Source organism: Lissotriton vulgaris, chromosome 2_1 (genome assembly GCF_964263255.1).
Source record: "Lissotriton vulgaris chromosome 2_1, aLisVul1.2, whole genome shotgun sequence".
Classification (NCBI taxonomy): domain Eukaryota; kingdom Metazoa; phylum Chordata; class Amphibia; order Caudata; family Salamandridae; genus Lissotriton; species Lissotriton vulgaris.
Window position 1 is genome coordinate 582,845,911 of NC_141687.1, and position 15,016 is coordinate 582,860,926.

At 41.6% G+C, this 15,016-nt stretch overlaps 1 protein-coding gene across 4 annotated transcripts in view; it reads left to right on the forward strand.

Moving 5' to 3' along the window:
- The window catches only part of SYT7 (synaptotagmin 7), an 856,873-nt gene that overhangs the window by 419,847 nt on the left and 422,010 nt on the right, over positions 1-15,016 (forward strand). The window lies entirely within an intron of this gene.

Genomic DNA, 15,016 nt, shown 5'->3' on the forward strand with positions numbered 1-15,016 from the left:
GCAATGGCCTGATCTACTATTTGTCTAGAATAGCCTCTTTCTATAAATCTTTCCTTGCTAAGTTGTTGGGCCTTTTCTAGTTCTTCTCGTGTACTACATACCCTCTTGATTCTAAGCATTTCGCCGTAAGGTATGCTATTCACTAGATGGCGCGGGTGAGCACTAGAAGCACTTAGCACAGAATTTCCTGCTGTTTTCTTCCGGTACAAAGAAGTTTCTAATTTGTTGTTACATATGTACACTTTGGTATCTAGGAAATTCACACTGATATCACTAATTTCCGCAGTGAACCTCAGTTTTAAATCATATTTGTGCCACAAATCTCTCTGCTTCCTCCCTTGTCCCATGCCAGATAACAAAGAGGTCATCAATAAACCTGAGCCACAGCTTTACCTTAGTTGACATGGTATCACTGTGGTTTTCCATGAGGACTAGCTTCTCCCATTTGCCCATATGGAGGCAAGCATAACTCGGGGAGAAGCTAGCCCCCATGGCCACTCCTTGAATCTGGCAATATAGCAAATGATTAAACATAAAGTTGTTGTTGTAGAGGCAACATTCTATCATTGCTAACAGCATTTCATTGTGTTGTTTGTAGATTGGTTCTCTGTTTCTCAGGTAGTACTCTACCGCCTGGATACCATCCACATGCACTATACTTGTATATAATGAAGACACATCCAGTGCCATCAGTATATATTCAGAATTCCATTCAAAGTTTTTCACCTTGTTTATGAAGTCGCTAGTGTCTCTTACATAGGAGGGTAAGGATTTGACATAGTCCTGCAGGAAATAGTCAACATATACGGAGGTTTTTTCAAAGATGCTGTTTCTGGCGCTGATAATAGGACGTCCTGGAGGTGTTTTATTGTCCTTGTGGATTTTTGGTATGAAATATATCGTGGGTACAACCGGATTGTCATTCTTTAGGTATTTGTACTCATTTTCACTTATTAACTGCTTGTTTCGCCAGCTTGATAATTTCTTATAATAAGTTCGATACATTTCTTTCAGTCTTGTAACATCTGTGCGTGTATAACATTGTCTATCATTTAGTTGGCTCATGGCCTCCTTTATTTACTCGTCGTGTGCCCATAGGACTATAGGGCATATTATCAAGGGGGTTAATCTCCGCTTTTTTTGCTTTAAAAGCCAAGAAAGCAGAGATAAAATTATCTCCCTATTACCTAGCTGCCGCTAACACCAGTTAGCGACAGCTAGTAGGAGATAGCGACCATCTTGGGCCCCACTTTGCATGTCAGTGATATTTATCACTAATGAGATGCAAAGTGGGCGTGCCAAGATGTTAGCGACTGAAAACAGTCGCTAACATCGCTATCTCCTATTACCAACTTTTGGAGATATTCGCGCTAAGCGGGAATATCTCCAAAAGCTAACACCTGCCCTGAGCAGTTCTTAGCCATGTTATCCAATGGGAGGTGGATAACATGGCTAAGAGCATTAGCTCGCTAATGCATGAATATCGCTGACTTTTCAGCGATATTCGTGCTTTGCGGCGATTTTTACCGCATTTGCGTTAAACCTTGGTAAATCCAAGGTTTATTTGCGGTACAAATCGCCGCAGCACTGCGGTAAATTTTTGTCTCTAACCAAGCAATAGCGATAATTATCGCTATTGCTTGGTAATATGCGCCTATGTTTCCTCCCTTATCGCTATTCCTTATTATGACCTCTTTATTGTTTTTCAATTTTTTCATTAATTGGAAATACTTGTGGTCTTGGTTACGATGTTTTTGGGTAGTCATACCAATTTTTTTATTTAATTTTTCTATTTTTCCAGTGATGATCTCGTGAAAAGTGTCAATAGAATCGTGCAACATGATGGGAAAATATTTGGATTTTGGTTTGAAATTGGTCAAGCCAGCTCCTTTGGTGGATATGTTGTTACTCTGTGGAACTCCCATTCCAACCGGAACATTTTCTTGATTCAACAACTCCTCTAATTCCACAATTGTATTTGATCCCGGTGGTGTGCTTTCAATTGGAGGATCATCAAGATTGTCTGCATTGATTTGTTTGTTTTTAATGGCATATAGTTTCTTCAATTTCAATTTCCTTATTCCCTTGTATACATCCATCCGGATGCTGGGGTATTCAAAGTTGTTGGGGGGACAGTAAGACAAACGGAGACTTAAGGTGCTTTCTTCCTTCTTGGTTAATGATATTTTGGAGAGATTTACCACTGTTTGTGTTACTTTTTTCTCCACTAACTCCTTTTCCTTCTTTGCTGGTTTTGATTTTGATTTCCGTTTTGGTGCGTTGCGTCTCTGTTTGCGTTTGATGTTTGCCCGCTTCCGTTTGTTTGGGATCGAGTCATAAGCCTTAAGGTTGCCAATCTTTGGGCCGCTAAAATATTCATTTCTTCTCCCGGCGATGGCCTGGCCCCAAATGTGCCGCTTGGGGTATTTCTTAATTCTGAATCGTCTTCAATGTTTGAAGTTAACTGATCGCTAGATGTTGTGGCTGCATCTTCATCTGCCCTTCTTTGGCGACTGATAGTCTGATGTTAGTGCCTTGACCTTGTTTTTGATGTGATGTGCGAACAGCATCGTATTTCCTAGCAAACGTAAATATTTGCCCCACCTCATAATCAACTTTGTCACGTTGAAATTTGTGTGTCTTGCGATCTTTGATTTTCTCCTCTTCTTTCTTCAAGCGGGATGTCCTTTCTTTACGTAGTTTATTTATTTCATCTTCCTGCCCAATTGCTGCCAGCTCTTCATTCAGAGTGTCTATTTCAGTCAAGAGGCGGGCCCTGTCGATGTCTGCGTACTTTATCAACAGTAAAGTTAATCTTCTTGAAGAATCTAGATTCCCTTCTGCCCACTCACGCATTAGAACAGGGTGTGGCTCTTCATAAGTGGGGGCGGTCAGAATACGAAGTCCCTGTGGGATTCTACCCATCTCGATATAACTTTGAAGAGAACTCGATTCCCACCATTTGCACATCTCCATTTTCATCTTTTTTTCGAGAATGTTCATTTTAAATTGAACTGACTCAGGTTTGGCAGTGCTTGCCGCTTCATTAGGTTGTGAAGTTAAGCTCACGTGAGGGATATCTTTGAACATTCCTGTGGCTGCCGCCTCCCTCTCTTTCACGATGTCGCTCGACATTTTGGGATTTATGTACTTAAATTGTTACAGGCTTGTAAAAGGAAACCGGGTCGTAAATAATGTTCGATTTGTTCCTTATTATAGACTGCAGGCTCCTCCACCCCGCAATCCCGATGTCACTGTACCTGGCAGATGTTAGTACTTGAACTTCTTGCTCTGCGGGCGGAAAACTCACACTCAGCTGGCGTCCTCGTACTGATGCCTTGGGGTTTCTTCGGTGCAGGGGGGCAGCAGTAATTCCTTTTCGGACTTGTTTGTAGTCTTCCAGGTTGCCCCAGATGACGTTTCCGTTTCTTCCGCTAGCCCAATTATGGAGGAGGGGTCCGTGTAAGACTGGTTTTCGGAAATACCAGTCAATTATATCAAGGAATCCTGTCAGGATAGCCGCCACGTTTTCAATCACGCGCTGCCGCCAACAAACAGGACACAGACCCAGTATCGATGCTTCAGATATTTATTTTCTCAAAGTCAGAGACGCGTTTCGCAGCGCGAACGCCACTTGTTCACTCGACAATTGGCTTGGATCAAGGAAGCAGTTTTTAAAGTGACAGTGCAGATTATTAGTGAATAAGGTGAGTTACATTCTCTATGGACATGGAAAACATACTATTTCACGCATATTTACATTGCTGAATGCGCGTTAGTTTCCAACTTTCAGATAATGGTTTGTATACAATAAAACATGATACACATATATATATTTTCTCATAAATTATATATATATCACAAAACCAACGCTGTCTGGAAATATCACAATGCACTCCTCTGTTGCTGCTAGCGGTGGGGGAAGACCCTAATTAATGCCACATTTGAAAAATGAACCACTGCACTCCAGTCCCCGGTAAAGATTCCACAAATGTTTATTTAACGTAGCAAACACAAACGCGCAGGGGGCGGGAAATAACAGGTACGGACCATAAACAGCTTAGTGGAATATGTGCTTTATTTTAGGATGACCACCTCTGCGTGACGCTTTTCGACCGGGTCTCCCAGGTCTTGATCACATATATTATATAAACTTATATATATATATATATATATATATATATATATATATATATATATATATATATATATATATATATATATATATATATATATATATATATATATATATATATAAATGTGTGGTGGAAGATCTAAAAGTTCTCAACAAACAAACACAAAGACAAAAACATATCAACAGAAGTAATTTTCAATCCATCCAGTACAATAAATTGATGGAAAAACTAAGCAAAAATCAGGACATACAGCCTAATTCATGAAGCCTTAATCGGCTCGCAAAGGGCCAGATTCTGAGAATCTGGCCCTTTGCAAGTGCGATTTTTGCATTTGGGATTCAACATCCCAAATGCAAAAATCTCTATTTGCTAATTCGCATATTTGCGAGGAATTACATTTAAGGAATCTCAATTTGAGATTCCTTAAATGTAATTCATCATCCATTTTCCAATTGCGAAATCGCAATTTCGGCCCGCAATTTACCGCGAGGTCAAACCTCGTGGTAAATTGCGAAAACTCAGAAAAATGCATTTAAATGCTTTTTTCTGAGTTGCATGTTACACACACACATGTCCTTTGGACATGTGTGTGTGCAACACCTGTGTTAATTTCCATTGCAGGGGTGCTACAGGGTGTCCTTTGGACACCCCTGGCACCCTTGTACTCGCAATCTCATTTGCGATTAGCTAATTGCTAATCGCAAATGAGGAATGACTCCCCATGCATTCCTCTGGGCCTTTTGGCCCAGAGGAATGCATGGGGAGTTATTCCTTATTTGCGATTAGCAATTAGCTAATCGCAAATAAGGAATCAGTGGGAATCGCAATTAATATTGCGATTCCTACACGAATACCGTTTTGCGAGTCTCAAATAGCGATTCCTTACAATTCGCTATTTGAGCCTCACAAAACGGCCCGTTCATGAATCAGGCTGATAGTGATCAACTCCTCTGATAAAGGAGGTAACATTGTGCTTTGGCAGAAAAAAGAATATGTGGCAGAGGCTTTGAGACAATTGAGTGACAGTAATTGTTACGTTGCAAGTAATGGCATGGAGTACAAACGAGCATGTGACATGTTAAAACGCAAATTACTGGCATACAAACGAGAACATTTAATTTCATCGGATGAGTACAATTTTTTATACGTGGAAAATCCAGTAATGCCGCACTTGTACTTAATTCCCAAAGTACACAAAATGCGACAACCCACCCCCGGCAGACCAATCATCGCCGCAATTCAGAGTATGGGTGAGAAAGTTTCTTGTTACATTGATTATTTTCTGCAGAGCCATGTTCGTGGTCTTGCAAGTTACATAAAAGACACTGGCGATTTTTTGTCCAAGCTCAGTACCATTCAGTGGCAAACCTCATGGTGTATGATTACATTGGACATAGAATCGCTATACACCTGTATTGAACACTGCAAGGGCATTGAGGCCGTAAGACATTATCTTGGACAGAGATCCTTCGAGTATTATGGCCACAATCAAATGTTGTGTGACCTAGTAAATTGGTGTCTCAACAATAACTTTTTTATGTATGGCAAGGACATTTGGAAACAGATCAGAGGGGTGGCCATGGGATCCTGCTTCTCCCCCAGCTACGCGTGTTTACACGTGGGCTGGTGGGAGGAGCGGGATCTCATGGCAACACCAGGCTACAACAAAGTCCTTTACTGGATGAGATTTATTGATGATGTTTTTTGTATCTATCAAGGTGATGTTACAAGTGCACAAGAGTTTGTCCAATCTCTCAACAATAATAACAGTAATTTATTTTTCACCTCCAATGTCAGCAGACAATCTGCTCAGTTCTTGGATGTTCAAGTTGACATCATAGAGAACAGCATTACAACCTCTTTATACCGCAAACCCACTGCTGGCAATAGTATCCTTCATGCCAGCAGTGGACACCCACAGCATGTAATTGAGAGCATACCGTTGGGGGAACTCCTGCGGTTAAAACGTATATGCAACAACGAGGATAAATTCAATGAAGGGGCAAAAGCTATGATGGAACGTTTGAGGGCCAGGGGATCTAGCGAAACCACTCTGTCCAAGGCTTTAATGAAAGCTCAGGATAGATCTAGAGTTTCACTTTTGACGCCACAAACTTCTGAGGTGTCAAATCTTGATCAGTCACCCAGATTAATTATCTCCTACAGCCGTCAGCAAAGAAAAATTAAGTCCATCATTAACAGGCATTGGCCCATCATAAAAACGGATGGTGTTCTTAATTCAAGAGTGCCGGACAAACCCACTATCACCTTTAAGAAGGCCTACAGCATGCATAGCAAGTTAGTAAAATTCAGCCCGGAGCAAGTCAGTGGCAGTGATTGGCTCGTCAGGAAAGGTTTTTTTAAGTGTACTTCATGCCGTGCATGCAAGTTTGGGCAAAACACCACGCACTATGATGATCCATTTTCAGGCACTAAAAAAGCAATAAGGGGCAATTTCAATTGCCGCACTGAGTTTGCTGTGTATGTCCTGGCGTGCACCTGCGGCCTCAACTACGTGGGTAGTACCAGGTCGCAGGTGCACGTGAGGATATTGCAGCATCTCCGTTCCATTGTAAACCATGATTCAGCGTACCCCGTGGCACGACATTTTGACGCAGTACATGCCAGGGATCTGGCTTGTTTGAGTTACTTTGTTATTGATGCCGTGCCCCCTTTGAGACGGGGTGGTGACAGGGACAAAATCCTCAGAAAATTGAAAACTCAGTACATTGTGGCATTGGACAGTAAGCAGCCATTTGGGCTCAATGCCACAGAGGATTTACACAACTTTATCTAACATTTTCCCCTGTTGTATCGATGTGGCATTTGGTGCTGTACATGATGTTGGAATTTTCATGTCTTGATTATTCTATTATGGTTTTTTTGATACTGGCAGCTCTTTTTTTCAGTATTGATTAACCCACTGAGTTACAATCTCCATTTCGCACAAATAAGAACATAAGAGTTTGCATAACTCTAGGAGTAATTATATGTATAGATGTACGCATGGAATCTGCTACTTGTCGTTTTTACATTGTACATAGTGTTTTATTTTCCATTAATTTTATTGTTTATTAGGCATATTCACAGTTTTTTCTCACTTATAAATAGGAACACAAATCAATTGTGGTTATTTTTACACTAGATGGTTTTGTATATATAAACACAGGAATCTTGGTATTTATGAAATATGTAAATTCATCAAATATGAATTTTAATAAATATTTTAGATTTGAGCTCGTGGGTAGCACATTGTGAGTTGCTAGGAATACATATGCATCATATGACCAGGGTAGACTAGGCTCTCTTATTACAGACTATTCAGGTGACCGGTTGTTATGGATTCATACTAGGTTTTCAACAACCTTGATGATTACTGCATTCATGCAGAAAAATTCAGGCACCAGTCACTTTAATAACTCGGCGATTGGACAATCTGCACTTATGCAGTTATGATACAGGGCGTAGCTGTGCTTTCCAATGGGTGCAGTGCCTCTGGGTATACATTGATAATTTTAAAAATGTTGAGAAATGTTGATTCAGGCATTTTTATTTTTGATAATGTCTTTGTATGTAACGTAATTATTGCATTTATGCAGATATATGTAGGCACCACTCACTTTAACCATTCGGCTTTTTTGCATTCAAGCAGTTATGATATGTTTCAGAGCCATGTTTTTAAATGTGTGCAAAATGACAATTTGATGAAATGTTTAACGATGTTCATTCACACATTTTTACATTCAATGTACGCAATATAATTTAAAAAAACAAATTTAAAATGCTATTTATATTGCACACACAAAGAGGATGTAAAATGCATTTTCAATGCATTTGTAAAAGCCGTCTGTTTGAAAAAGTTAAAACCCTTTTCCATGTCTATGCACTTGGGTCATGTGGTGTAAATCTGGAGGTGTGGCCCTTAGGAAGGGTCAGGGAAATGCGCATATAAAAAGCAGGCTGACCGTTCTATCGGTGTGTGAACAAGAGTACATCGTACTCGAAACGCGTCATTGAAAGGTTGCAATAAAGTTTCCATCTTGCCTGAAACGTGGGGTTCTGCTTCTTCTTTCGCCACGCCGTTGGCGTGGAGGTTTGAGGATTTGTGGCATATATATATATATATACATATATATATATATATGTACTTGAACAGTCAGTCCTGAACTTCCAAATAACTGGCGACCAGAGACTAGAGACCAAACGAATCCCAAAGTTGAGGCAAAAAAGATTTATTCAGACAAATTCAGCAGCGCAGCGGACTATATATATATATATATATATATATATATATATATATATAGAGAGAGAGAGAGAGAGAGAGAGAGAGAGAAAGAGAGAGAGAGAGAGACTGACTGCTGGCCAGTATTGCTGTTTGGTATTGTGTTTTGCACCAATGTCCTAGAGCTGTACATATTGTTGCGAGCAGCGGTTAGACAAGATCAAGGCTAATGGAAGCATGCCACAATGGATGAGCAAATTATAGGTAGAATTAATTGTATGGCAAGTAAAGGCATATCATGATATATACTGTGTTATAAAAGGCAAGTTAGGCATCACAAGCCTGGCATAATTAACTAGCTAGGTTGGCATTTTAACACATGGTTATTACTACAAAAGTAATCATAGACCTAATGAAAATAAAGACATTTTCAACAAAGAAAACTGTACACATCCTGCATTTCCCATTATTAAAGTATTCACGGATAATTATTGATTTTGGCCAGCATGGAAATAAAGACATACTTTTAGTGAACGCTATCCTTTCTTTTTTCAAAGTTTTAGTAGTTTATTTTCCTTTGGTTATCTCAGTTATGGTATAAAGAAAGTCTACTTAAGCTTAAGTTTTGGGTTCTTTCTTCATACAGATTTTGTAGGATGTTTGGATACGTGCAAAACAACACTTAGATAATTCTGTAGAAACGTCTAGATAATTCTGAAGAAAGGTTGCAGGATTTACTCATCCATGTGCTTGACTAATGTTAAAAAGTGACTGACTTTTGATGAGATATAGTGCTTTGCAGTTCACCCGCTAGATCCAAGATGGTTGTATTCCAACATGTATCAATCCACCACTTTGATGAATGAATAAAGAACTTGTGAAATATAATGTTTTGAATTGACTTACTCCCAGGGGCTTCCAGGTTGAAGATGGGTTGGGTACGCAATGGAGCAGCAGGTTTGTTACATTGCATGGTAACTTGGAAGGTCGTAGTCTGCTGTTGGTGGTGCTTGGGAGTGGCTCTGACTGAACCGAGGTACTTTGCTCAGCCGCGGTCTGTGAAGGTAACAGCGGTGGGGCCGGGTAAGAGGGCATTTTGAGGGACGATGCTGAGGGAAAATTAAATATTTATTTAATTTTCCCTCTGCATCGTCCCTCGAAATCCTCCCATACCCATCCCCACCCCCCACCGCTGTTACCTGCACAGACTGCGGCTGACTATACTTTATGTATGTTATTTTCAGAATGCACCAGAGTATCGCTATGCAAATAAAATGGGGGAGGCGGGGTCATGCTCCATAGTTTTTGCTTTCTGGTTTATCTAAGTCTAGCCAGGGGATTTGCTTGGAGACGAGAGCAGCCAGTGGGATGTGCGGGACGTGCACACTTCCATTCCATGGAAGTCCACATTAGTCTCCTGCTTACAGAGTCATCTGGGTCCAGCGGTTTTCTATTCTTAGGGTGGGCATGGTTGCAAGCAGGATGCTTGAGAACAAGACACAGCAATGACATTTTGACTGCAAATATTCTTTAGAAACAGACTTTTTCAAACTTATCTGCAATCAAGATTTTAAGCAATAAAGGGGTTGTGTCTGAAGAACATTGAATAAGTATCTACCTAACTGATCGCACTGTAATGTTACTCTCAAGCGACCAAGGGGATTTTTCTTCCTCACTGCGTTTAGCTCGCTGAATTACCTGAAAGGCAACATGAAACACTCTGTAAACCTGCCAAATGCTTAAATCAATTAGCAGCTGAGCTTGTATTTTTTAAATCTGTTTTCTGAACTAATTTTTAGTTTTTTTCTTTGTGCCACAATATGGTCTTCGATAGGATATCTTTGCCACAAAAAGAACAACGCAGAACCTTATTTATAATACAATTTATGATGTCTCACAAAAAGTCTCTTCATGTTTCATCGATATTTCATCGCTAATACTAGACCTTAATAACACAAGCACGATAATTAAGGTTCTTCTAGATTCAGATTCCCCCCTGAAATACCTGTTTATTTGATAGAACTGTAATGGAAATATGAATTTGTTAAACAATATGTTATGATAACTAAGAACGTATTATTTGTGGCTTGAGTTATACTGAGCATAAAATAGTATTGTTTCATGTAAGACACAAAATCCATTCCCTCAGCACATCAATTGGAGATCTTATTGCTATCTAGAGACTAACTACTTACCTCTATAATTCTTGAATACAGCATATCAAGAGGTGAAAAATTGCCTGTTAAATTGCAAACTCCAGAGAACAGTTATCTAGTAGATGATGATTTACATAGCAAACACAAACCACGAGGTAAAAGGCAGATGTCAGGGAATCACATCATTTCAGGGGGTCTCTCCAAGTTCTCCATAGTTTCCTGGACCCTCCTGAGGCAGCAGTAGTTAGTCAGTCAGTCATGGCTTCATAACGTAGGGGCCGATTAGGATTGCGGTGATTCCGCATCCTCCGGGCCGGCGGAAGCCATCGCCGGCCTGGAGGATGCGGAATCACCGCTGCGGCCCATCAAAACACCCACCGCCAGATTAGGATGGCGGTGGGATCAGCGGCGGACGGCAGGTCCGTCTGCCGCGGATCCGCGGGGTGTTTTCCGCAATTTGGTGGCAGTGTCTTCAAGACACCGCCAGCCAAATTACAATGTGTGTAGAAACATGCTTTTCCCCGGCGGATTGACCGCCGTGGAAAAGCATGTGGAAAATTGCTTCTGGGAGGCCGTTGCGGGCCCCCAGGGTGTCGGGGTGGGGGGTGCACATGGGGGGTACCTATGGTACCCCCCAGCATTTGCAAGTACAAGGCGGCAGGCACCGCGCGGTGCCTGCCGTTTTGTGCATGCAAATGGTAAGCATGCATATTTAATCTTGCGGCGGGTGCTGCTTCAAGCAGCACCCGCCGCAATGTTAAATATCCAGGATGTGACCGCCAGGGTGGCGGTCACATCCTAATTCACACGGAGGGACCGCCGCTGCCCCTGCGGACGGTCCCTCCACCTGCGTCCGTCCGCCATCCTAATGAGGCCGTAGTTAGGGATTAGTGTTCAGATATAAAACAACGCAGTAGTTATCACTATTATTAGAGATTAATATCCAGTTAGACGTATTTCTTTGAAATAAAACCTCACCTAAAATATAAAATATGAGGTGAGCTGAAGGAGAACACAACTGAAAATTCTAAGGGTCATATGTACGACAAAGTGTCGGATCATGTCGTTAGCCTCCTGGGCTTAACGACACTCTACGCCACTTTGGAAACGCCAGGCTGAACCATATTTACAAGAATGTGGTGAAGCCGTGCATTTCCCCCTGTGATGGCGCTAAGTTTCACAACTTAGCACCAATGCAGACACCCTTGCCCCAGAGTGCATGAATGTCTGTGTGCAGTGGAGCATTGGTTATGTGTAGGAAGGTGTCCCTTCTTGCACATAATCAATCCTAAAATGCCATTTTGTAACTTTCATATGTGCTGCTTCATGCAGCACAAATGAAAGTTACAAAATGGCATTTTTAAAAAGGTTTGTTCATGTACAGGAAGGAACACCTTCCTGTACATAAACAAACCATGTTATTTTGCACAAGGCAGCACACATGGAAAAAGCAAAAACGAGGAGAAATAATGCATTTCTCCTCATTTCGCCACCTTAAGACCAGGGTTTTCCAAGTCTTAATTTTTGCGTTGCCTCCTATGCATGCAACCCTTGTACATAGGGGGCAGCGTCAAATACAATGGGTGTTTTGCGGTGGAACACCCAGCACACCACCCACTGCACACCCCTTTCACGCTGAACATAGCGTGAAAGGGTGCCTTATGTACAAGGGAGAGTTAAGCCACGTTAAGTGGCTCAACGCTGTCTTGTACGTAAGGCAAGGCCCCTATCGCCACGGGAACGTCACAAAAAGTGACGTTCCTGTGGCGATAGGGGCTTGTACATATGCCCCTAAGTGCGCTCCACTGATGGTTGATGAGAGCACACAAGTTGTCCAGTGTTTCTCTATAGGACCACAGGCACATCACTTTAGGACTAGAGGGCTGGTTGCCTGAACATTTCCCAGTGGGTTTTGGGATACGACTGTGTTTATGTCTTCAGCTCACAGACATTGACAGGGCAGAAGGCAGCAAGGGATAGCACAGCAGCCACAATTTACTCTTATCCAAGAAAGCTCAGCAGTTTTAGCTCTTATCAGTAAGCACAGTAAACAAGGCTCTCATCGATGAAATACAAAATGTTGAGCGAACTGTTTGTTTTTGGAAGCCTTCATGCACCACTCTTCCTGGTGCTGCATTGAACATGGGAAAGAATATTGGATATTAAAAATGTATGACTGACAAAAATAAGAAAACAAGACCAGGCCAGTTAAAGCTGGATGGTCCTGAATCGAGTGCCTTGGAAATTATTGCTTAAAATGTTTTCAGCTGCTTCGTCAAAATTCATCAAAGTGGATTCTCGACAGAGGTTGAATGGGGAGGTTAGTAAGGCAGTAGTGGTTTATAGAACATAATTTAAAGGAGCCTTGCCACACCTCACAGCACCTACTCGTTAGTGTTTCCAGGCACTCCCAGCCCTCTCTGGGGAAGACTTCCCTGTGTTGTGCATAAGACTCTCTTTCCTGCCATTCCATTCAGGTCTCGTTCTACAACTTCAGCACCACTGACATAGGCTCCCATTCTGCACAGGAGGACGTTCTGATGAGTTAACACTCATCGCTTACATCTGTCGGGATTTGCATGTAATACGTTTGTATCCTGATCTGGTTAACTTTGCCCTCCATCCTCTCGAGGTCAGTAAGTAGATTCCCACCAAATTTGGAAATAGCACCACCAGTGATTCACAGTGCATAGAAACGGCAGATGAGGAGCTAAATAAAAAAAGTTTCTCATTTTTCTTGGTACCTCTGTGATGCTTCTGCTTCTCCGATCCTAGGGCTCTTCAGGAGTATTCCGTCACACCCAGGCTGTGTGGAGCTTCCCTGACCATAAAAGTAGGCGACCTCCGGAAGAAGAAGACAGGGGAAGTGCTTGGCATTGTCAAGACAGCGGGCTGCTGTAGGGATCCAGGATCCTGCATAGCAGTAGGAAAGCCCCGCGTCTTGAAAGAATAGCCATTGAAGGCTCAGGTTTGAAATTAATTTGATCCTTTCTGTTAGAGAGCAGGTCATGGATCTTGTGGGTTTTACTTCTGCCCCTTTTACTCTTCCATATGGGTTCCCCAGGGATCTTCGCTTAGCCCAACTTTATTCAATGCATACATGACGCCGCTGACTGGACTTATTCGAGCCTCGGAGTTTGCAGTAAACTCCTATGCTGACAACACCGAAATTATGGTGTCTGTCTCTTCAAAGTCTGAAAAAGTGGCCAAACAATTTAATCCCTGCATGACTTGCATTGCAGATTGGATGCAGAAAAACTGCTTAGAGCTAAATTCGGACAAAACCGAAGTTTTACTGTTTGGTAAGGGAACATTTTATTGGAACGCTACCTGGTGGTCGCCTAATTTAGGCCCCCTTCCCACGTCAGTCCAGAAAGTAAGAAATCTGGGTGTAATGTCCGATACCAAACTTACGTTCATGGACCACACCAAACAGGTTACATCCTCCTGCTTCCCTATTCTAAGAATACTTAGAAAAGTTTTGCCTTTCCTTTCCTTTGATTTGAGAAAAACAGTTATCAAATCAGTTTACTGTAATGCTCTATATGTAGGATCTCAAGATAGATGCCTCAATAAATTGCAGACCCTGCAAAACGTGGCCGCTCAAATGTTGAAGAACTTGCCAAAATGTTGTTCAACCTCACAAACTATTGAAGAACTGCATTGGCTGTCTATCCGAGTCAGAGTAAAGTTTAAGGCTTTGTGTTGAGTTCACAAAGCATTGCATCAGACAGGCCCTCTTTACTTCCGTGCATTTTCACATGGTATACTCCCTCTCGAACTCTCCGATTAAGAACAGCCATGCAGGTGATCATCCCCAAAATCATAAAAGCTTGTTGTGGAGGGAGAAGGTTTTCTTATTACATTTCTAAATGGTGGGATTCTCTGCCCAGCCCATCCATCTCAGATTTCAGCCTAATTTGCATCAATTTAGGAAAGAACTGAAAACGGGGCTTTTTGGTTCCCTTGTTGAATCTTTCTGATTGCCTTCGTGCTGTTCATCATGATAGATACTAGCGCCAAGACGCCAAATGGTATATGCTTCAAAAACCTTTAACACAACATAAACATAACATATGCGGCATGGGTGCCTTGTTTTGTTCCACATTGTTTTTAAAAAAAACCTTTGTTCGCTTTGCTCACTGTGAGCCATCAGACTTTGCAGCATTTGTAGAGCCCTAGTAATATGCTCTAGGAAATGTAATAATTGAACTTTCCAAATTTTAGAGGATAATGCTCTTCCCATTAGTGTCAGCCTGAAAGGACAATTAGTGGTATAACTAGTTATCATCTCCATATTGTTATACTCTCATTCCATCGTCTTTTCAGATCTTGACTCCTAGCAGCCCCCGATGAACATAGTGCTGACTCAGCTGAACTCTTCGGTACCCCTTGAACAAAATTTGAACATCTGGCAACTTGAGGATTTAATTAGTTTTATCTGGCTCTTCCCCTTAAGAAAGTAAGATGTAGTTCAGCACAGCTACTCCAACTCCCACTCT